Source organism: Silurus aristotelis (genome assembly GCF_946808225.1).
Source record: "Silurus aristotelis genome assembly, chromosome: 13".
Taxonomy (NCBI): Eukaryota; Metazoa; Chordata; class Actinopteri; order Siluriformes; family Siluridae; genus Silurus; species Silurus aristotelis.
The window spans coordinates 23,289,157-23,312,149 of record NC_139586.1 but is presented as its reverse complement, the minus strand read 5'-3'; the positions used below and the strand labels follow the sequence as shown (position 1 = coordinate 23,312,149).

Below are 22,993 nucleotides of genomic sequence, written 5' to 3'. Positions count from 1 at the left end.
ATGTAGTTTATTTCTTTATAATAATAACAACAACAATAACAACCACAATAATAATTATAATTCTTATTATTAGCATTAATTTTTATATATAATATAAATGGAAATATTATATAATAATTGTAATGATAATAATAATTTCTCATAAGAACAAGATGAAGAAGAAGATAATGATGATGATGAAAACAAATAAAAATAAAAATAATAATCTTCTTCTTCTTTCAGCTTTACTTTGTCTCACTCCTACTGACATTTATTCCCCTTCACTCCAGCGCATACCTCCTCCTCTCCAGGCTCTTCTCAACCTGCTCCCTACTCTTGCTACAAATCACAATATCATCTGCAAACATTATAGTCCACGGAGACTCCTGTCTGACCTCGTTCGTCAATCTGTCCATGACCAGTGCAAACAGGAAAGGGCTCAGAGCCGATCCTTGATTCAGTCCCACATTCACCTTGAACCAGTCTGTCATTCCTACTGCACACTTCACTGCTGTCACACTGTCCTCATACATGTCCTGCACCACCCTCACATACTTCTCTGACACACCTGACTTCCTGATACAATACCACCACTCCTCTCTCGGCACCCTGTCGTACGCTTTCTCCAAATCCACAAACATACAATGCAACTCCTTCTGACCCTCTCTATACTTCTCCATCAACATTCTCAAAGCAAATAATGCATCTATGGTGCTCTTCCTTGGCTTAAAACCATACTGCTGCTCACAGATGGTCACGTCTTCCCTCAGCCTGGCTTCCTACTCTTTCCCATAACTTCATGGTGTGACTGATCAACTTTATTCCCCTGTAGTTACTGCAGGTCTGAACATCTCCCTTATTCTTAAAGATCGATACCAGCACACTCCTTCTCCATTCCTCAGGCATCCTCTCACCTTCCAAAATCTTGTTGAACAATCTGGTTAAAAACTCCACTGCCATCGCTCTTAAACATCTCCATGCTACTACCGGTATGTCATCTGGTCCAACCGACTCTTCACTCTTCATCCTCTTAATAGCTGCTCTCACTTCCTCCTTACTAATCCTATCCACTTCCTGCTTCACCATCTCCACACCATCCAACTTTCTCTCTCTCTCTCATTTTCTCTGTTCATCAGCTGCTCAAAATACTTCCTCCATCTTCTCAACACACTCTCCTCACTAGTCAACACATTTCCATCTCCATCCTTTATTGTTCTAACTTGCAGCACATCCTTCCCAGCTCGGTCCCTCTGCCTGGCCAATCGGTGCAAATCCTTTTCTCCTTCCTTAGTGTCCAACTTCTCATACAGTGAACCTCCTGGAGTGCTTAAAGGCTCTGGCATGGAGAAGCTGGTGCTGGATCTGTGATGATCACAAATGTTGAGCTCAGTAGCTCCTAGTTTCATAACCATAAAGACTGTATAAGACTGTAGAAAGAACATTACTTATAATCTTATACTCCGGTACTCATGTTAGTTCTCACTCTCCAGTGTTCTGTATTGTTGAAAGATTTATGATCAAACTCTTGATGTCAACCAAATGAGGATGGGTTCCCCTTTTGAGTCTGGTTCCTCTCAAGGTTTCTTCCATATAACATCTAAAGGAGTTTTTCTTTGCCACAGGCTTGCTCATCAGGGATAAATGCACACCATTCACCTTGACTGTTGATTTCTGTAAAGCTGCTTTGAGACAATGTCTGTTGTGAAAAGCGCAATAGAAATAAACTTGACTTGACTTGACAGCTCCTTATATGCCTTTTCCTTAGCTTTCGCCACATCCCTCTTCACCTGCTGCCGCATCTCCTTGTACTCCTGCCTTTTCTCATCACTCTGATGATCCCAATTCTGTTTTTGCCAACCTCTTTCTCCTTATGCTTTCCAGCACTTCCATATTCCACCACCACGTCTCTTCGAATTCACTTTCTATTTTCAGATGTCACACCAAGTACCTTTCTAGCTGTCTTCCTTATCACTCCTGCAGTAGTTGCCCAATCATCCAGCACCTCTTCACAACCACAGAGCGTCTGTCTGACCTCTTCCCTGAATCACTACAGTCTTCCTCCCTCAGTTTCCACCATCTTATTCCTCTTTTAGTCCTCATTCTCCTCCTCTTCTTCTTTACCTTCAAAACCATCCTACAGACCACCATCCGATGCTGTCTAACTACACTGTCCCCTGCCACCTTACTGTCTCCAAACTCTTTCAGATGCATCTTCTACATAGAACATAGTTCACCTGTGTGCAATAAATATCTTAGTTTGCATCATTCATTCATTCATTCATTTTCTTCCGCTTATCCGTAATTCGGGTCGCGGGGGCAGCAGTCTAAGCAGGCCCCCGCCTTCGACTGCTGCCCAATCCTCACAGCACCGTCCCTTACGGTCCCTCCTGCAGGTGGTGAGCCCACGGGAAGAGTTTGCATCATCATCATCATAATGATAAGAAGGGATTAAAATATTTAATCTTTATGGGCTTCATACGTAAAGATTACCTCTTTAAAATCTTTATAGGATGCTAAGGATCATGAAATATTGTAAAAAGCCATAACGCAGTTTTTCTCTAAGAAAATAACAGCTGTAATAAATACATTTATTAAAGCAGCTACTTATTCATTCATTTCCTTTTATTTTGTGTTTCTATTTATTATAATGAAATATTATGTGGTTATGTAATATTATGCAATAATAATGTGTGATTTTTGGGGTACTTTTTGAGGTCTCGTCTGTTATATGATGATGCTCGGTTATAAAGTGCTTTATAATAAATTTTCCTTTTGAACATTAGCTGCCAAAGAAATATCAGCACATACCTTGATTTAGTGCTAAATGACAGCTAAATGACAGGTTAAAAGGAGAGTCTGAGCATGATTAGGGTTTTGGAGGAGTGTTTTTGTGTCAGAAAGGTGATAAGGGTTTTGTTGTCATCGTGCCCAGAGGCTCTGCAGTTTCACTAACACGTCACAGGAAACTCACTCGTCCAGCGATGATATCTGGAGCTCGTAGAGCTGTTTGCCTTCTGGCGCGCCACACAAACAGCATGAATGGAGGACAAGCAATCTGAGCCGGGCCCAAACCCGAGCGACCGAATGAACCACCCAGAAAACGTTACAGCCATGAAGCCCAGCTTTGTGTTTTATTGTACAGGTGAAAATAAAACGAAGACAGGTTATTAAGAGCCAGGTGAGGAAACCGCAACCCAGAGCTTCAGCGGCTAAACAAACGACGTGTTTGTAGGACTGAAATATAAATCCCCAAATACACACGTTTTATAAGTTATTTCTTTCTCTTCTTTTTAGCATTCCAGATAGGCTGCTTTTGTTTCTGACTTTCTTTCTTTCTCGCTTGCTTTTCTTTAATCTTTGACAGAGAGTATAGTTAATTTGCCCATATTGAATGGAAAGAATTATTCCAATAAATTAACTGTGAAAGAAAATAATTGAGGAAGACCAGGTGAAATACAGGGAGAAATGGAGACAAAGTAAGAGATGGAGAAACAGGTTATTTTATGAAGTACCTTAAAAATAAAAGAGACAAAGACACAAAGTGAGACAGAGAGATAAACAGAGACAGATGGAGACAAAGACAGATGAAAAGAGAGAGAGAGAGAGAGAGAGAGAGAGAGAGAGAGAGAGAGAGAGAGAGAGAGAGAGAGAGAGACAGAGACAGAGCAAGATAAAGACAGAGACAGGTGGAGAGACAGACAAATGCAGATAAAAACAGGTAAAGACAAATAGAGAAAGAAAGAGAGAGAGAGAGAGAGAGAGAGAGAGAGAGAGAGAGAGAGAGAGAGAGAGAGAGAGAGAGAGAGAGAGAGAGAGACAGATAAAGACAGAGACAGAGACAGGTAAAGACAGATGGAGACAGAAACATAAAGACAGAGAAAGAGCAAGGGAAAGAGAGAGAAGGATAAAGACAGAGAGTGATGGAGACAGAAACAGGTAAAGACAGATGGAGACAGAGTCAGATAAAGACAGAGAGAGAGAGAGAGAGAGAGAGAGAGAGAGAGAGCGAGAGAGAGGTAACAGGTAACAGAATCATGTAGCTCAGTAAGAAAGGTGATCTGAGTCAGAGGCCCTTTAGCTTTGCTCATGATCAATCATATGGGACATGATTTCCCTCAGGACACTGTCTCGCCTCCATCACTGCTGTCTCATTATCACACTCATCAACCTCCCCCTTTCTCTCTCTCTCTCTCTCTCTCTCTCTCTCTCTCTCTCTCTCTCTCTCTCTCTCTCTCTCTCTCTCAGACTCTCTTTCTATCTCTCAGTCTTTCATCTTTTCATTCATACACCACTAATGGATAAGACAGTAAGTGGTGTGGTATAGTTTTTATAGCTCTTACAGAACAACAATTACATCACAACATCATACACCAGGTTCTCCTTCACCTCTAAATTTTAAATCAACTACTTTTAATATCTGTTCGTTTGTGTGTGTGTGAGCAGTTACGGGCAAATTTATATCACCGAAAGATGTTCTACAAATTTTAATACTTTTAGCTCGATTTATGAATTTGGTGTCCATTTTTTTCATACTGGAATTTCTATCATTATCCAGTTACATTTTTGTCATAATAATAATAAAAAAATCTATAATTTGGTCAATTATTATTTTTGTTGTTGTTGTCGTCTAGATCTCCATTTTTTTTTTCTTTTCCTGGTTACTGATTTTCAGGCACGATAAAGTTTCAGCCTCGGCTTGTTTACCTGCCTTGACGAATGGGTGTGGAAAACGGAGAAACCACACGGAGGGAGAAGGTGGAGACACGCGCGAGCAAAGGGGAGGAGAGACACATGAGTGGAGGTAGGGGAGACAGATGAGTACAGAGGACAAATGAGGCAGAGAGATGGAGGCCAAAAGGGGAAGCTGGATCTCTTACTATATACCTAACTACAGCGCTGGGCCTTTCGCTGTCTCTCTCTGTTTCTCATTCTCTCTCTGCCTTCAGTTTGTCTTGCTCTCTCTTCCTGTCTGTCTCCTACACTGTCAGTCAGTCTATCTTTTTCTTTGTCTTTAAGTCAGCCCCTCTCTCTCTCTCTCTCTCTCTCTCTCTCTCTCTCTCTCTCTCTCTCTCTCTCTCTCTCTCTCTCTCTCTCTCTCTCTCTCTCTCTCTCCCTCTCTCTCTCTCTCTCCCACCTGGATGTCGGTGTTTGCTGTGTTTTGGAAAGCTCTGTGTCCCTCGTGCCTGTTCTTACCTGTCCGAGACAAACATTCGACCATAGCAGGTAGAGCAGGAGCTTGGGAGAAGCACACACACACACACACACACACACACACACACACACACACACACAAACACACACACACACACACACACACACACACACACACACACACACACACACACACACACACACACACACACACCTCACACTGAGCAAACCTTTACCAGGTGTGCACGCACACAACCCACTCTCCATCAGCAGCCTGTCACGCAGAAGATGTTTATCCAATTTGTCAAGATAATCTTTCCTCAAACAAGGCCTGGGCCTAGACTCGCACACACACACACACACACACACACACACACACACACACACACACACACACACACACACACACACACATACACACACACACACACACACACCTCTGAAATGAAACCCAGTTCTACAATTTTTCTGAGCAAATTTCAGCTTTGTGGCAAAACATTTCAGTTTCAGCTTAGTTTTCTAGAGATTTATTATCATTCATCATTCATAAATTCTTTAAAATGTCTTTCCCAAACTATTACCTGGAAAGAGTTTAGACACTATGAAAATCCATGAGTGGATTCTCATGGAATTCCAAAATCCCTTCTGTCTGTCTGTCTGTCTGCCTGTCTGTCTGTCTGTCTGTCTGTCTGTCTGTCTGTCTGTCTGTCTGTCTGTCTGTCTGTCTGTCTGTCTGCTTGCCTGTCTGTCTGTCTGTCTGTCTGTCTGTCTGTCTGTCTGTCTGTCTGTCTGTCTGTCTGTCTGTCTGTCTTTCTGCCTCCTATCTGTCTGTCTGCCTGCCTATCTGTCTTCTTGCCTATCTGTCTGTCTCTCTGTTCATTTATTTATTAAATAATAGGATTACAGCTTTCATAATGATGTCACTTCAACTGGAATATAAACTGTCATGCTAATTAGCATAAATTACACTCATTATTCCCGTACTCACCCTGATACACACTCACACACACTCACACAAACACACACATTACAGTGCAAGGAATAAAATGTTCTGTAATGAAGCTCCTCATTGGCCATGCTGTGGATTACTCTAACCGGATTTCCCCAGCGATGTGCAAACTTTCTATTTAGAGACGTTTATTTTATCCTTTTTTTTCAAAGACAACACGGGCATCAAAACTAACGCTTGCTTTAATTACATGGCTATGGCAACATCTTCAAAATCTGTGTAAAAAAAAAACAAACAGACAAAATACAAATCCTGGATTTCTTTTTTCTAAATTCCCATGAAATAACTAAAAAGCTGTTATTCGGTTCCACGTCTTGATGTATTACCTTTAAAAAAATCAAGCAATTAAACATGAAGAACTGATTTAAACACTATTTAGCAGTACCCAGGATACTCTGTATAGTATTTTTTTATTTTAAACTTAAAACAATGTACTTTCAAGAACAGTATCATTAATATCAATACCAATACCAGTATTTAAGAAAGGCATCACTATTAATATTAAAAAGACTCAAATTGATTGGACTTCTAATTTGTTTCATTAATGTAAAATTACACTCCTTTCCCTTTATCCCAAAAGATGTTTTATCCCAAAAGAATGTTAAAAAAATCTCTTCTTTGAATGATGAATAAAATTTTAATTTAATCCTTACACACTGAATGCCTTTGTTTAAACCTTTGTCTTGATTAAACTATTGCTTTCAAGTTTTTTAGCAGTGATCAGAAGGTTCAGAGTGACTTACACTCCAGAGTGACTTACAATTATATCATTTAAACAACTGGAAGGTTAAGGTTCAAGCTCAAGGTCCCAGCAGTGGCAGCACTGGGATTTGAACTCATGATCTTCTGGACTTTATTCCAAAAGATTTAACCAGTAAGCTTCCACTTCCCTAACTCTCCGCAATAAATAGCTTTGTATTTGAACTGGATTTTATGCTACATTAAAAAAATCTATGTGAAAAAAAAAAACCCTTATAATAAATATTTATATTGTTTTAAACCAGCAGGAAAAAACACTCATGGCATTTGGCAGCTGCCCGTATCAAGTTATGATTATCTCATTGATACACCTGAGCAGCTGACGGTTAAGGATATAAACTCACAACCTTTTAAGTAGGAGTGCAACATTTTGAAGAACGAGCTACCAGTTCCTGCAAAAAAAATAAAAATAAATAAAATTCTCTGTGCCCCCAATTATTGTATAAACAAGTGAACATTCTGTCACTCAGTCATATTTTTTGGAAGCATCACTACATCTGTATTGCAAATGTAATTTTAGACTGGAGCTAGGATGATGCTGATAATTTTTTGCTGAATAATAATTACTTGACTTATTTCTGGTCGATGCATGTTATCCGTTGCTTACGAAGCTGTGGGACAAGGAATTAAGAAAAAAAAACATTTACTACATTACATCACGCATTTAATATGTATGTGAAAAAATAATAACATTGAACCCTGACCCTTGAACCTAATTAAGCCATTTTGACATTGCACAATGAATCTATGTGCGTTAAAATGCTTTCTCACTTAAAGCTGAATTTATTTTTGCTTTTATTTATATATATATTATATATATATGCAAAATGACTGTTGTCTATTTCTGTTGTATTACAATGAGAACACACACACACACACACACACACACACACACACACACACACACACACACACACACACACACACACACACACACATACACACACACAAAATAAAATATCATATTTGAATCTAAACACACTAGGAGCACAACCCAGTGTGTGTGTGTGTGTTGGTGCTATGTTAATGCAGGTAAACAGTTTAAAAGCCGGGGAAACACGACCCCTTTGCGCAATCAGGTGAAAAATCGCCATCAAACAGCACCTAAGCCCTGATAAGGAACTCCAGAGTCAACAGCGAATTCCTCCTAATGGATAAATCACTGAGGAACGAGACCAAACACACGGCTTCACCTCCACATGACTTCACTGCACACGCAACTCCAGGAACATTTTCCACTCAGCTGAGCAAGGAAGCAAAAAAAAGAGAACAGGGTCCCTCGTCCATGAACACAGATTGCTTATAACATTGACAAATATCCTGCTGCTTTCTTCCTCTGCATAAAAAAAAGCCAGAGCATCTTATGTTCTTAAAGTCATTTTATAGTAGCTCAAAAGACGTGTCCAAAATGACATTTTACCAGTTAAAAGCCTGAGTATGATATTTGGATTGACATGAAGCAATAGGTGGTGAAAAATCATTCCAATTGAAGATCAATTCTGTTTTTGTAGCACAAAATGATAATATTGGATAAAAAAAAGTGAAGAAATAAGACAGAGAAAACTCTAATGTTCCAGGAATAATCCAGGAAGACATGTAAGAATATTCCTCATGTTCCTGATGTATGTGGAAGAGGGCAAATAGAACTTTTCTCCAGTTACGCTATACGAATGATTTTATGGACAACTCTCGATAAGATTCGTATGTGCTTTTTGAACATTCCATTCCACATTTAGTGCCCATTTTGCTGTTATAATAACCTCTACTCTTCTGTGAGGGGGCCTGGTGTGCAGTTCCAGTTCATCCCAAATGTGTTGATTAGCGTTGAGGTCAGAGCTCTATAACAGGCCACTGATGGATGCTTTTGCTTTTGTTTCTAAACAGATCGTGCAGGTTGTCCTCACTTTGTCTCGATTATCTGTGGGTGATAAGCAATTGCATGGATGTAAAACAATCAGTAATATAATTATAAACATTTGAAACTTTAACTATTAGTTGCTAAAACAAATAAACAGTCAATGATTACACTGTTTTGTGAAATGTTACTATAGATACTCCTACAAACTTAAAATGATTTTGTTGAGGCATGGACATATTTTTGGGGATTTCCTGCCAGAGCACTACCCATCAGTGATTTTGTTTGAAAAATAAACCCATTTATTATGCAGTTTAATGATGAGGGTGGCTCCAGACCAGGTAATGAAGATGACATCACCCATGGGGATCAAGAAGCCAAAAGAGATACGCCTACATGACTCATTTACTATGAAGGATAATAAGCTGAAATGATAAAATTAGACTTCAGTTTGTTTCTTTGTGTATTACTGACAATAATACAGTATTACAATTACTTAGCTTAGTTAGATTTTTAAGTTTAAAACCATTAGAAACATGCAGGGTAATGTATTCAAGTCATTAACATTACAAACAAAACAAGAATGAATGATTGTAATAATTATTATTACAATGATGAATTCTAATAATACGGTCATGCTGTCATTTCTGGATTGTTGATTCAGTTTCTATAACTACATCTCTGACATTTCAGATGCGAATCACATACAATCTTCTTTTCTACATGAACAAGTTTACAGATAGCAGAAGCTAGTTAGAGGGAACTGTGGCCAAGTCACTGGGAGGCATTGTTGAGTGTGCTTATTAAAGACAGTATAACGTCACATTGAAGTAGATCAATGGCCATCAACACATTTTTTGCAGGTTGGTGATCGCTGGAGGAACAGTACTGATTAAACTTTGGCTGCAGCAATTTACATGTTTTTTTTAGAAGTGGATTATGCTATTGAGGTCTACGACTGCCGCATTTTGTTTAGAAGTAGCCTGTGCAGCTAGCTACAAGCGATGCAGATATCAAGTTGACTTGTTTTTATTTGTACACTGTTTTCCAAACTTTTACATTTTCATTCATTATTAAGTAACTGTGAATTCACTGTGAGAGAAAGAAACTATTATTCTTTTTTTTTTCATTGTTAGCTCACTGATATCTGCTTGTCTGGGTCTTTACCTTATTTAGTGTATACACAAGGGCCAGCTACTACAGGCTGGCTTGGTGTAAATGAGAGAATATTTTGTTCCTACCCTTTAGTGGGGTGGCTGGGAGCTGGAGTATGATTGCTGACTACTGTGTGTATGCTGTGCATTGGTGGTTTGTATTTATGTTGATTGTAGTGTGATTCTTGTAGTGTAATTCATCCCAAAGGTGTTCAGTAGAGTTGAGGTCAGTGCTCTACAGCAGGCCATTCAAGATCTTCCACTCCAGAAAAATATATGTATATATAATAATTTCATTTATTGATGTAGCTGGATATTAAAATGTTATTAATCAATCAATTAATTACTTAAATCCACATCCTAAATTGCATATCCAGACATATAGTATGTATAGAAACATGCATATACCGATATAAAATTCCTATGTTATTATCAAATTAAAATAAATAAAATTAATTCTAAAATTTAAAATATTAAATTTTTACTCGAAAATCATGGAGCTTTTTTGAACACACACACACACACACACACACACACACACACACACACACACACACACACACACACGGCCCTGATCTCCACCTGCATGTGTGTAGTTTGTAGGGAGTTTTTTTGCGAATGATCGGATGTTTTTGCCCTCATGAAGGATTGAACGTCTAGACAGCAGCAGAGTAGTGCTGCCTGTAAATCCGGTTAGCTAACATAGCTTTTGCAAAACACACCGACACGGAGAACTTGGACTTATCGCACACACACACACACACACACACACACACACACACACACACACACACACACACACATGTAATCGCTTTATCGGAATACCACCCTGCTCCTCGGCGTAGCATCAAACGGCAAGACAATGACAAGACACTACATGTCTGTCAATGACACGCTGTTAGACATCTGGAAAACAAATTATCTTCGGCTATCTTCAGATGATCTTATATCACATTTTACATGAAGAACAACTGACATATAGGGAAAAGCAAAAAAACCCCCAAAAAAAACAACAACAAAAACACAAAACAATTCGGGTTCTCCAAGGGAACCACAGTTATAATGTGAGTGTTAGGAAATATGATCTCAAGGGTACATCATTTGGGGGGAAAACAAAGTGTTGGTTGGACAGTTTAGACAAGGATTCTTTGGTTCATCAACAATGTTTTTGACACATTTCGCATAGTAGAAAGCATGTAATGAGCAATAATTTAGATATTGTACTGCACACCTAATTCATTTGATTATGAGGTTTTTAGGTTTTATACAACCATAACTATATAACAGAGTTTCCTCTACCAGAACGTTTCCAACCTTTTTAGGAGCATAAGACCCCATTTTATTACTACACAAAGCTTTAAAGCTGAAAGTTGAAAATGTTTAAATAGATGTAGAAGGTCAGGGGCTCAAGCCCTAGCACTATCAAGCTGACAATGTTTGGCCCTTAAGCAAGGCTCTTAACCCTATCTGCTTCAGGGGCACTGTATTATGGCTGTGCTCTGACCCTAGCTTCTTAACAAGCTGAGATGTGCGAAGAAAGAATTTCTGTGCTGTAATGTAATGCTTAAGGGTTCCTGCAAAAATTCCTGACTAACCATAATGTTTAAACACCTAACAGGATGCAGGTGTCAAGAAAAACATAATTAGCAACTTATATAGACTGGGCACTTACCCAGTAAAAACACGAGTTCAAGAGTTCATATTGGTTTCAAAACTTTAAAATAGTTTATTTATTACAACTTCTAAATACTTTCCACAAAGTTATACACAGAACCTTTATGAGTTTCCCTAAACATGAACAAAAAAGGGTTCCTTAAGGTTTTTATTTTAGCTTCTTATAAAAACTGTTTCCAAATGTGTTATGGTTCTACAAGAGAACGTCTCTAGGTTACGTCTTGGAGAGATGCTTCAGAGGTCCAGGCTTTAGAGGCCACCACACTCTGATTGGAGTGAGCTCTGACCCAAAAGGTGTGGGGAGACCAGAGGACTCATAAGAGGATGGGATAGCATCCACAATCCACCTGCTGAGGGTCTGCTTGTTCGCAGTGAGACCCTTTTTTTGCTCCGACTTTCTCCACAGTTCTATTCTGTGGATGCTCGCACTGGACACAGTCGGGTAAGCTTTTCCTGGTCAGGGGCCAGGAAAGAAGAAGGATAGAATGCCTGCAGCATGACGGGCATACGGGAACCGAGGGTACCTTAGGAACATACCCCGGTCTGGGGTAGAGAAAGGCACTGCCTGAGTTAAATTCCAGCAGAGACAAGGCCACAGAAAGGGCCTGAAGGTCCCCAACCCTCTTTAGGGAGGAGATAGCCAGAAGATAAACAGACTTAACTGTAAGAAACCTTAAGGGCACCTCGGGCTTAAAGGGAGGCTTAGACAGGGCCCCCAGAACGACGGCCAGGCACTCTCTGTGTCACTAATGGGTGCTTGCCCAGTGACTGCTCAGCAAGCAGAGCATGATAAGTTGCAATAGCTGACATGAAACCTTTTAGTGTGTAAGGAGACACCCCTGTAGCAATCTGTCCCTGAAGGAACTGAACCCACAGGCAGTTAACTAGGTCTAACTGGTGGCGCTCGCACCACACAGTAAACAGGTGCCATTTCACGGCATGCAACCTCCTCGTGGAGGGAGCTCTGGATTGGAGAATGGTCCTTGGAGAATGGGGATAAACTATGGTGCCCCCTGCCTAAAAGAGAAGATTCCTCCTAGGAGGAATATCCCAAGATAGTTGCTCGAGAAGGGCTACCAGGTCTGCAAGACCCAGCCACTGCAGGGTCATCATAAGGAGATGAACTCTATCCCGGTGAACTCTTTCCAGAACTCTTGGTAGCAGTGCAACAGGGGAAAGGTGTACAGGCACAATATTGGCCATGCCTGTACCATGGCATCCAGCTCAAGCGATGAGTGAGAGAAAACCAGAGAGGACAGTGCAATGTCTCTTTAGTTGCAAACAAGTCCACTTGTGCTCTGTAAAACTTCCTCCATATCTGCTCCACCACATCTGGGTGGAGCCTCCATTCCATGGGCTTTGGCCTTGTCTTCCTAATTTAAGCACCCTGGGATATATGCTGCCCTTACAGAGAGGCCCTTACTGAGTGATCTCTTTAGTTGAACTTAGAGTCAGGTCTGTAGCACGAGGAAGCTTTTGGACATCGTCAGTGCACGTATTAGCTCCCTAATTCAACTCCTGCAGCAGGTCACCTGATACACCTGCAGCCCAGCCATAGTGTGCAGGCAGCTCACTCGACGCCGCGTAAGCCTTGCTCACCAAGGCCGAGGTAGTAAGAAGGGGCCTGGTGGGTAGTGCAGGGGCCTTGAGGGACGATGCAGCACCCAGGGAGAGATAGTCAGCAAGCGTCTCTTAAATTCAGTGCATCGTCCCATAACTGCACCCTTTCTGTCCTACTACATTAGTGTAGAGGGTGACATTGGGTCTGAAGAGGTGGGCCGAGTATGGGCAGACCCTGGAATGGAGGCAGTGACGTAGATCGCAAAAAGCGCTCGTCCAGCTTGCTCAAGGGGATTCTTTTTTTGTTTTTTGTAATATCTAGCTTGGCGACAGAATAAGTCACCACCTCCAAAAGCTCCTCGAACAGGACTGGCTGCGTGGCCAGAGTGGCAAGGAGCGAGAGTAAAGCAGAGGGTCACAATGAGAGTCGTCCACTCCTTGGAGAGATGAATAAGCATGCTTCGCTCCCAAGCAAGCTACACACAAACTGTGTGTATCCCCCTGTGAAGGGTGATCCCCCTGTGAGAGGGGAAAAGGAGGAACACACAGCTGGTACCGAGGCTTGCTTTTAATTGTATATATATATATATATATATATATATATATATATATATATATATATATATATATATATATATATATATATATTATTATTATTATTATTAATTTTTTTTTTTTCCTTCTTTTTTTTTTTCTCACACAGACACACACAGCATGCAGAAGCTAGCGCCGTCTCCACCGCATGTGCTTTTTATAGCTTCCCGGTCATGATGTCACCCCGCCGGTGACATTGAGACTTTCCGTTGGACTGATTACACACGTAATTCAGAGCGTGGACACGTGAAAGCATTCTCAAAGCATTGTTGATGCAGTTCAAGTTCCTGGAAGGGAACATTGGAAGCTTCCCCTAAAATGACAAAGGTGTGAATCCTTTATCCTGAATAAAAAAAATTCTGGATTTTAACTTAAAACAAGACCTTTGATATGCTGGGTCTGACTGGTTTTAGGCTCCCACTAATATTATGTTTATTGTAAGTGTTTAAGTAGCATACACGGCTGCACAGTAAATAAAGTGTTTTTAAGTGAGGTATTTGTAGATACACAAGTAATGTGAGAATGGTTTGGACACAGCAGTGGCTCGTTTAGCAAGTGACGGAGCGGGTTAGCGTCTGAACTCGCCGCTTTTCTGTCAGTGAGCTGATTAATGGAGCATGACAGCTCTCTGCTATACGAGTGACCTTTAACCTCTGTAATAGGGAGACAGGAGTTAATGGAGCCTAAACACCCGGAACACACCGAGAACATCAGTAATGAAAAACTAGAACCAGAGAATTAAATTCTCCAATCAGATGCCATGTTTCTTGAGTGAGTTTATTCCTAGTGGTATATTCTGTCTGTTATAAAAATAAATATTTAATATAATAATATAATAATATACACTGGATCTGCAGATAAAATTAAGAATTGTCTGTGGATTTTCAAATGTGATGTTCCTTCTTTGTCTTAATTTGTTAAGGAAAAACTAATTGCTTAATTATGTCTGGTTTCTTATAATAGTTCTGATCTTTGGATCCTGAAAATGTTTCTCTAGGAAAAGGTTCTTGGTTAATAAAAAGGGTCCTGAGATCCCACTAAAGGTGTTTAACATTGTATTACTTTTCCCCTTCATTTCTTGAAAGTATTTATAGATTTCTGTACAATTTAATATGTTGCCTTAATGGTTTCTGGGTTTAGGAAAATGTTTCTAGGCCTTGGGTTCCAGTGAAGGGCTTTGTTTACTGTTAAGGTTTCCTAGGTTCTTGATTTGTGAAAAAAAGTGTTCCTGTAATGCTTTCCTGAATAGGTTTCTGTTTATTTGAACTTTCTAAAAGCTTCAGTTTTTACAAAAAAGCTTCCTCAGTTCTTTTATTATGACCTCTGGGTTTGTGAAATAAGAACAGGTTGTGGGATTTTGATGTCCTGCAAAAATTTTGGGTTCCTGTAAAGATTTCCTGGGCTCTTAAAGGTATTATTTCTGGATTCATGACATGCTAAAATGTTCTATGGTTTATAGGTTCATTAACAAATATGGTTTCCTGGGTTACAGGAAGATATATGAGTCCTGTTTGGGTTCCCAAAAAAAAACGTTTCTTCTGGATTTATGTAAAATGGTGCTGGGTTCATAAAAAAACATTTAAGAGCTTGTAAATAACCAGTTTCTGGGTTGTCAAAAAGGTTCTTGAAAAGGACCCTGATGTTTAGCAGAGGGTTACACAATTCCTAGTACCTTCAAATGATTTCTGTAATGGTTTTTGAATTTATTAAATAATTTGTTTGCTTTTTTTAAGGTTCCTGGGTTCCTGAAAACATTAAATCCTGAGTTCCTAGGAAGGTTTCTTGGCTCTCAATAAAGGGTCCTGAAGTCCTACAGAAAAGGATCCTGAGTTTTTTTTCTAAAAAACTTTAGAACAGCTCTTGAACAGTCAGGAACAGCGCTTGTATATTGAGTAGTAATTTGTGTTATATTGTGAAGGAGAATAGAGGGTTAATTGTGAGGGTTGAGAGAGTGAACTCCACCGTACAATTAAAAACCCAAACTCCAGGCCTCCCACAGCCACACAACTTACAATTATCCTAATGTTAATCGACATGAGATGGCTGCAAGGGAGCGACCCTTGACCTCGTCTCTATACACAAGTAGATCTTATCAGCTCAACAGGCTCTGCCGCGCGCCAGGATGTTTTTCCGCAAACTCATTTTCCTGAAAGTGGACTTGTGAGGATGAGTCGACAAGACAGAGAAGAAAAAAATGGCTGCCTTTAAGATCCAGACATTCAACACACACATAAACTTCATCAGGATCCTCGGCTGGGATTTTATTTTGGGATTAAACCCTGAGCATGAAACCAGGAGAAACTAAACAAACCTGAATCTCCAAAACCCTTGCATAGAGACAAGAGGCTAGGTTATGAATCACTATGGACACTAATCTATGCTAAAATAGTAATTATAGTGTTTTTTGTTCCATTATCATCCACCAGTGCTAAAGAGAACCCTGAGCTGGATTAAAAGACTTTCTCCAAATGTCTTAAAAGAATGTACCACTACTTCTCCACTCATATCAATAATTTGTGATTTTTGGTTGTATTTTTTCTTCTTCTTTAAATTGTTGAGAAAAAGAGAGTCCTAATTGTTCTTGGTTTCACATAATCCTTCCTTGGGTCCTAAAATCAGAAAAAGGGTACATCATCAATTAAATAATGTTTTTAAGGAAACCTTTCATAACAAACATTATTTTAACTTATAAAATATAAATATAAATTCAATTTTATAAATTGATTTCTAAATGTTTAAAAGGTCCTTGTGTTCTGTTTGTGATGAGAAGCAACAGATTCTGTGTTCCTGGTTTCAAAATCTTCATTTTTGACATTTGTCAGATTTGTCAGGAACTTACAATTATCTCATGAATACAACTGAGCAGTTGTTGGTTAAGGGCCTTGCTCAGGGGCTGAAGCTTGTTTAAGTTCGATTGTTCTCGGATTTGAACTCTCAATCTTCCAATCAGATGTCCATTATCTTAATCAAAGGGTTTTGATGGTCCTGGAGAAGTTCCTGTGTTCTTTGGTCGCAAATATAATACTGTTTGTTTCAGAGGGTTTTGGGCTCTAGACAATGTATGTTACCATGTTCAAGTAGAGTGCCGATTGGTTTTTATTTATCTGTGCGAGTTATAAATAAATACTTCAGAGATAATGAACTTTTTGTAATGGTGGTGTAGAACTAAAGTAAATGTGCTAGTGGTTTTGGGTTCATTCAAATGGGGTAAGAAGAGAATAAGGGGCAGGCGGGGTTGTTATGGGGGTAGTTGTTATCCTGCAGTGTGTGTAGGAGGGCAGATGTGCGATCTAGTAGTGGGTGAGTGAACAAGTGCTGTGATGGTGGGTGCATGGTGGGAACCACTAGGAAGCTAAGTGTTTGAGATGCAATGTCACTGAAGCAGATAGTAGAATGCGCACACACACACACACACACACCACACACACACACACACACACACACACACACACACACACACACACACACACACACACACACACACACACACAGAGTTCCTAATTTCAATGAGTTTCCCTTCAGGTACTTGTGCTGCGTCAACAACGCTTTGGAATCGCCTCTGTGCTGACCATGCTCTGAACCACGTGTGTAATCTGTCCAACGTAAGGGCGTGACATCACTGGCAAGGTGGCGTAGCTTGCTTGTGTTGTTCAGGAAGTGCTCTATGTGTGTCTGTTTACTTAAGGAAGGGTAAGCAGGTAAAATAAGGGAGAAAAATGGATAAGAACAAGCAATTCTTCAGGCTGTGCATTTCTCCTTGCAGCCACTTTATCACAGGAGATATGAAGACCGTAACCGTCTTGCAGGCATACCAGGCTGACCTGCTTAATGAGCTGGATGAGAGAGTGGAAATTAAGAAGTTGAGTTGTTTCACAGACCTGTCTCTTCGGGCCACCAAGGAGACCACTAGGGCTATTGGCCAGTATATGACAGCCCTGGTGGCCATCGAGAGGCACAACTGGCCTGTTCGGCAAAGCTGCCAATGCTGTTGTTGGCCTTCCAGCGATGTCTTCCTTGCCACTGTCACGGGGTTGCTGGGCAGGGGAGAGTGTTGCCACTTGCACCCCCCCTTTGGTTAACCCTGCCACCCTTGGTGTTTCGGGGCACAGCGGTCTCCAGGAAGTGTCTCCCTTAGCTTCCGCCCGGGCTTTGGGGGCCCACTGCCTCCTAGGATGCCTCTAGAACTGCTTCAGGGTGCTGTGCTAGCTGCTCTAGGCAGGCCAGAGGTCGGTCTCGAGAGATTCATTCCCTTAGTGTACTATCTGGCAGCCTGGAAACTGTAAAAAAGAGGCTACAAGATTCAGTGCAGGTCTCTTTCACCTTGTGCCACATGATCAAGGTCACACGACAAGCCTTACAAGCCTTAGACATGTGGAAGTACCCTTGTCATAGGGCCTCTTTGTTGGGAGCCTTTTGTTGTTGCTTAATGTTAACGACAGATGCCCCTCACGGGCTGGGGCAGTCATGAGTGGCCGCTCCGCCCAAGGTCTATGGACAGAGCCCCATCTCTTGTGGCACATTAACTGTCTGTAGATGCTGGCCATGCTTCTAGCACTGAAACATTTCCTCCCAGACCTTAGGGGCCATCATGTGCTAGTCTGGACAACACAACCATCAGGGGGGTCTGTGCTCTTGCTTCCTTTACAAGCTTGCATGACAGAACCTCCTGGGAGCAGAGGCAAGGGGAATGGAGGCTCCACCTAAAAATTTGGTGTAGCAAATATGGAGGAAGTTTTACAGAGCACAAATTAACTTGTTTGTGACTCGAGAGACCTTGCACTGAACCCTATGTTTTTCCCTTGCTCACCCAGCTCCACTCAGACTGGATGCCATGGTGCAGGTGTAGCCGAGGCTTCCCCCTATTGCACTGTTCCCGGGAGTTCTGAAGGGAATTTGCTGGGATGATATTTTATTTAGTTGTTATTTGATTATTTTAATGAAAATAAATATAATATTTTTGGAAACACCTAAAAAAGTAAGGTAATGATATAACAAGAACCTGATGATTATGTCACAGAGGTTTACTAAAGCATTGTTGAAAAATATGAAGACTTCAGGGGAGTGCATGAGAGTGCACGAGCATGTATGATGATGTAATTCACTGCGATACTCATATTGTATCACCAGCGTAAAGGAAACTTCAGCTGTGTGCTGCAGCTCGGGGGGAAAAGCTTTTTTCAGTAAAGTTTAACCTGAACCTGAGCTCTGTGTGTCCTGAGACATGAAGGAGGGTTCAGTTACACAATAGACATTTCTTCTTATCATACTACATCTGTTGTTTGGGTTTCCACAAGTTACACATCACTGGTGTTTGTGTATCTGCTGTGATTAGCATTCATCCTGCCACAATGAGCTCATTGGCCGCTTTTACCACACAGATCATGCGCTCGCTGTAGACATGGAGCTGGAAAAGCAGGGGGAAAAATGTGTGGTAAATTTACAGTACAGTACGATAACCATCCAGCATCATGTTATGCTTCTCATCACAATGTTAACTGCTTTATAACCAAAAAAGCCATTTAATATTAGTTATGACGTATAACATATAACATATAGCAGCAGCACACAGTCATTATCCAGGTAAGTAATATTTATTCTAATATGATTTTCTATGTAGACATATACAAGTTATTCTGAAGTTTTTTAGGATCGAAGAGATTGGTCACACAAACACACCATTACACACTGATTTAATCTATCTATCTATCTATCTATCTATCTATCTATCTATCTATCTATCTATCTATCTATCTATCTATCTATCTATCTATCTATCTATCTATCTATTTCTCTCTCTCTCTCTCTCTCTCTCTCTCTCTCTCTCTCTCTCTCTCTCTCTATATATATATATATATATATATATATATATATATATATATATATATATATATATATATATATATATACACACACAGGTGCATCTCAATAAATTATAATATCAATAAAAAGTATATTTATTTGAGTAATTCAATACAAAAAGTGAAACTCATATTATATAGATTTATCACACACAGACTGATATGTTTCAAGTGTTTATTTCTTTTTAATTTTGATGATTATGGCTTACAGCTATGAAAACCTCTGTAGGTTATGTATGTAGGATGCTGCATCGAAATGCTTTGGGAATGCACCCGAGTGTTCACGTTCTGAAATAGTGTTTGTAATCAGTCAAAAATTGAATGCTGATATGTTGTTTAAAACACATATCGAGTGAAGGCAGCGGCAGCTTCTGTAAGGGAGAAGGAAGCGCTGCAGGGATGCCGGAGGTGTGGCGTAACCTAGAGACGTTCCCTTTCAGGAACTCGAGCTGCGTCGAAACACTTTGGGAACAATTGTCCAATCACGCCAGACTGACCAGTCCCTGCCTAGTGTGTGTCTGTCAACACAGCTAGAGTAGGACTGAGAGGCCAGGAGTGGCACTGAGGTCTAGGTTATAGAACTGCACAAAGATCAGCGGGGTGGACCAACCCGCAGCGTTACATATGTTTTGCAGGGGAACTCCAGAGGACCAAGATTTTGAGGCAGCCACACTCCCGGTGGAGTAAGCTCTGACTTCGAACAGAGCGGGGAGACCAGAGGACTCATAAGATGATGTGATAGCATCAACAATACACCTGCTCAGAGTCTGCTTATTAGCAGGGGGGCCTCTTTTGGAAGGGCTGTGGCGGACGAGCAGCTGATCGGTCCTTCTCCAAGGACCTGTCTTGTGGACGTAGGTGTCCAGTGTGCTCACCGGACAGAGCCCCTTGGGGATATAACCTGTACATGGGTACAGGAAGGCACCAGCCATACCCGTGGTAAAATCCTGGAAGGAGTGGGCCACAGAAAGGGCCTGCATGTCCCCTACTTTCTTGAAAGAGCAGATGGCAAACAAGAATGCGGTCTTGATTTAAAGGTGCCTCCAAGATGCCTTGGCTAGAGGCTCGAAGGGGGGCTTAGACAGAGCCCCCAAAACGATGGCCAGGTCCCACCCAGGCACTCTAGGTCCTAACAGGGGCCTCAGCCTCCAGGTGCCGTGGAAAGTGGAGAGTGGAGAATGGTCTCTACCACCTCGGTGGAAAGACCAGAACCTCGGAGCTGTGCACCCTCAGGGGCCACAGCCTCCACAGCTCCAGGTGGGGTAATATATGGCACCCCTGAGCTGGGAAAGAAGATCCCTCCTCAGCGGAATCTCCCAAGGAGGGTGCTCGAGGAGAGCTACCAGGTCTGTGAACCATGGTTTGCTCGGCCACCTAGGAGCTACCTGGAGGAGTCAGAATCTGTCCTGGTGAACTTTCTAGAACTCCTGGAAGCAGCGTGACAGGGGAAAAGGCGTACAGACGCTGCCTCGGCCACGTCTAAGCCATAGCGTCGAGCCCCAGAGGGGCTGAAGGAGTAAGGGAGAACCAGAGGGGACAGTGCAACGTCTCTCGAGACGTGAACACATCGACCTGGGCTCTTCCGAATTTCTTTTAAACCTGCTCCACCACATCAGCCTACACAGAGGGTGTGGACGCAGACCTCCTGGATGGTTGATGTAGGAGACCACCGCAGTATTGTCCATACGGACCAACACGTGATAACCTCTGAGGTCCGAGAGAAAATGCTTCAGTGCTAGAAGCACGGCCAGCATCTCTAGGCAGTTGATGTGCCAGTGTAGATGGGGCCCTTCCCACAAACCTCGGGTGGAGTGACCACTCATGATTATATATGACAGAGTAAGCCACAGGTGCCTTTCTGTGGACACCAGGGCAGCCATAGCAGTCTCTATAGTGGTTCTGAGAACCAGATCCGCCGAACGTACATCAAAATGGCTGCCGTTGAGACGCAGCTCGAGTTCCTTAAAGGGAACCCAAAATTTCTCCGAAAATTTGAATATCTTAAAAAAGTTTAATATTGGAGACTCATGGTGTCACACTCTAATCAGCTCAATAAATCCAAACACCTGTAAAGTTTTTCTGAGCCTTTAAATGGTGTCTCAGTCTGGTTCAGGTAAACAATCATGGGGAAGACTGCTGACTTGACAGTTGTCCAGAAGACAATCATTGACACCCTGCACATGGAGGGTAAGACACAAAAGGTCATTGCTAAAGAAGCTGGCTGTTCACAGAGTGCTGTATCCAAGCACATTAATGGAAAGTTGAATGGAAGGCAAAGATGTGGTAGAAAAAGGTGAAACGAAGCCCATTCAACAATTTAGGGGAGATTCACAAAAAGTGGACTGCAGCTGCAATCAGTGCTTTAAGAGCCGCCACCACACACAGATGTATCTATGGGTTACAACTGATGCTTTTCTTGTGTCAAGCCACTCCTGAACCAGAGACAACGTCAGAGGTGTCTTACCTGGGACAAAAAGGACTGGACATTTACATTTACATTTGCGGCATTTAGCAGACGCCCTTGTCCAGAGCGACCTACAAAAGTGCATTGAGTCTCTAGCAATAAATAAATCTACACTGGTATGCTTGATTACAAACTTAATATAAATCAGACTACAACTCTTGATTTCTACAAAGAAAACTTGAAAATTGCAAATGTAAGTGTTACTGTTTAAGTGGACTGTTGCTCAGAGGGCCAAAGTTGTCTTTTCAGATGAAAGGAAAGATACCTTTTCAATTCATTTGGAAATCAAGGTCCCAGAGTCTGGAAGAAAAAAGGAGAGGCACAGAATCCAAGTTACTTGAGGTCCAGTGTACAGTTTGTAGAGTCAGTGGTGGTTTGGGAAGTCACGTCATCTCCTGGTGTTAGTCCATGGTGTTTTATCAAGTCCAAGGTCAGCACAGCTGTCTACCAGGAAGTTTTAAAGCACTTCATGTGACCCTCTGATGTCCTCTGATTTAATTTTACAGCAGGATTTGGCACCTGCCCACACTGCCAAAAGCACCAAAAGTTGGTTAAATGACCATGGTGTTGGTGTGCTTGACTGGCCAGCAAACTCACCAGACCTAAATTCTCTATGGGGTATCGTCAAAAGAAAAATGAGAAACAAGTGACCAAAAAATACATATAATCTGAAGGCCACTGTCAAAGAAACCTGGGCTTCCATACACTATCAGCAGTGCTACATACTGATCACCTCTATGCCACGCCAGCAGTAATTAAAGCAAAAGGACCTACTACCCAGTACTAAGTACATTTACAGTAAATGAACATACTTATCAGAAGGCCAACAGTTTAATTGGTGGGTTATTCTTAACTGTGAGCCAAAATCATCAAAAATAAAAAGAAATAAACACTTGAAGTATATCAGTCTGTGTGTGTTTATATATGAGTTTCACT

General features: G+C 41.2%; 1 protein-coding gene and 1 long non-coding RNA gene across 2 annotated transcripts in view; both read left to right on the top strand.

Moving 5' to 3' along the window:
- Nucleotides 1-5,454, top strand: part of sox2 (SRY-box transcription factor 2) — a 167,456-nt gene extending 162,002 nt beyond the window's left edge. Inside the window, exon 4 of the mRNA XM_083559381.1 lies at nt 4,652-5,454. The gene's annotated coding sequence lies outside the window, so the exon portion shown is untranslated. The remainder of the gene's footprint in view (nt 1-4,651) is intronic.
- A 3,238-nt stretch (nt 5,455-8,692) lies between these two features.
- Nucleotides 8,693-22,993, top strand: part of LOC310736125 — a 261,350-nt gene continuing 247,049 nt past the window's right edge. The window contains exon 1 of the long non-coding RNA XR_014536463.1: nt 8,693-8,727. This is a non-coding gene — a long non-coding RNA (uncharacterized lncRNA). The remainder of the gene's footprint in view (nt 8,728-22,993) is intronic.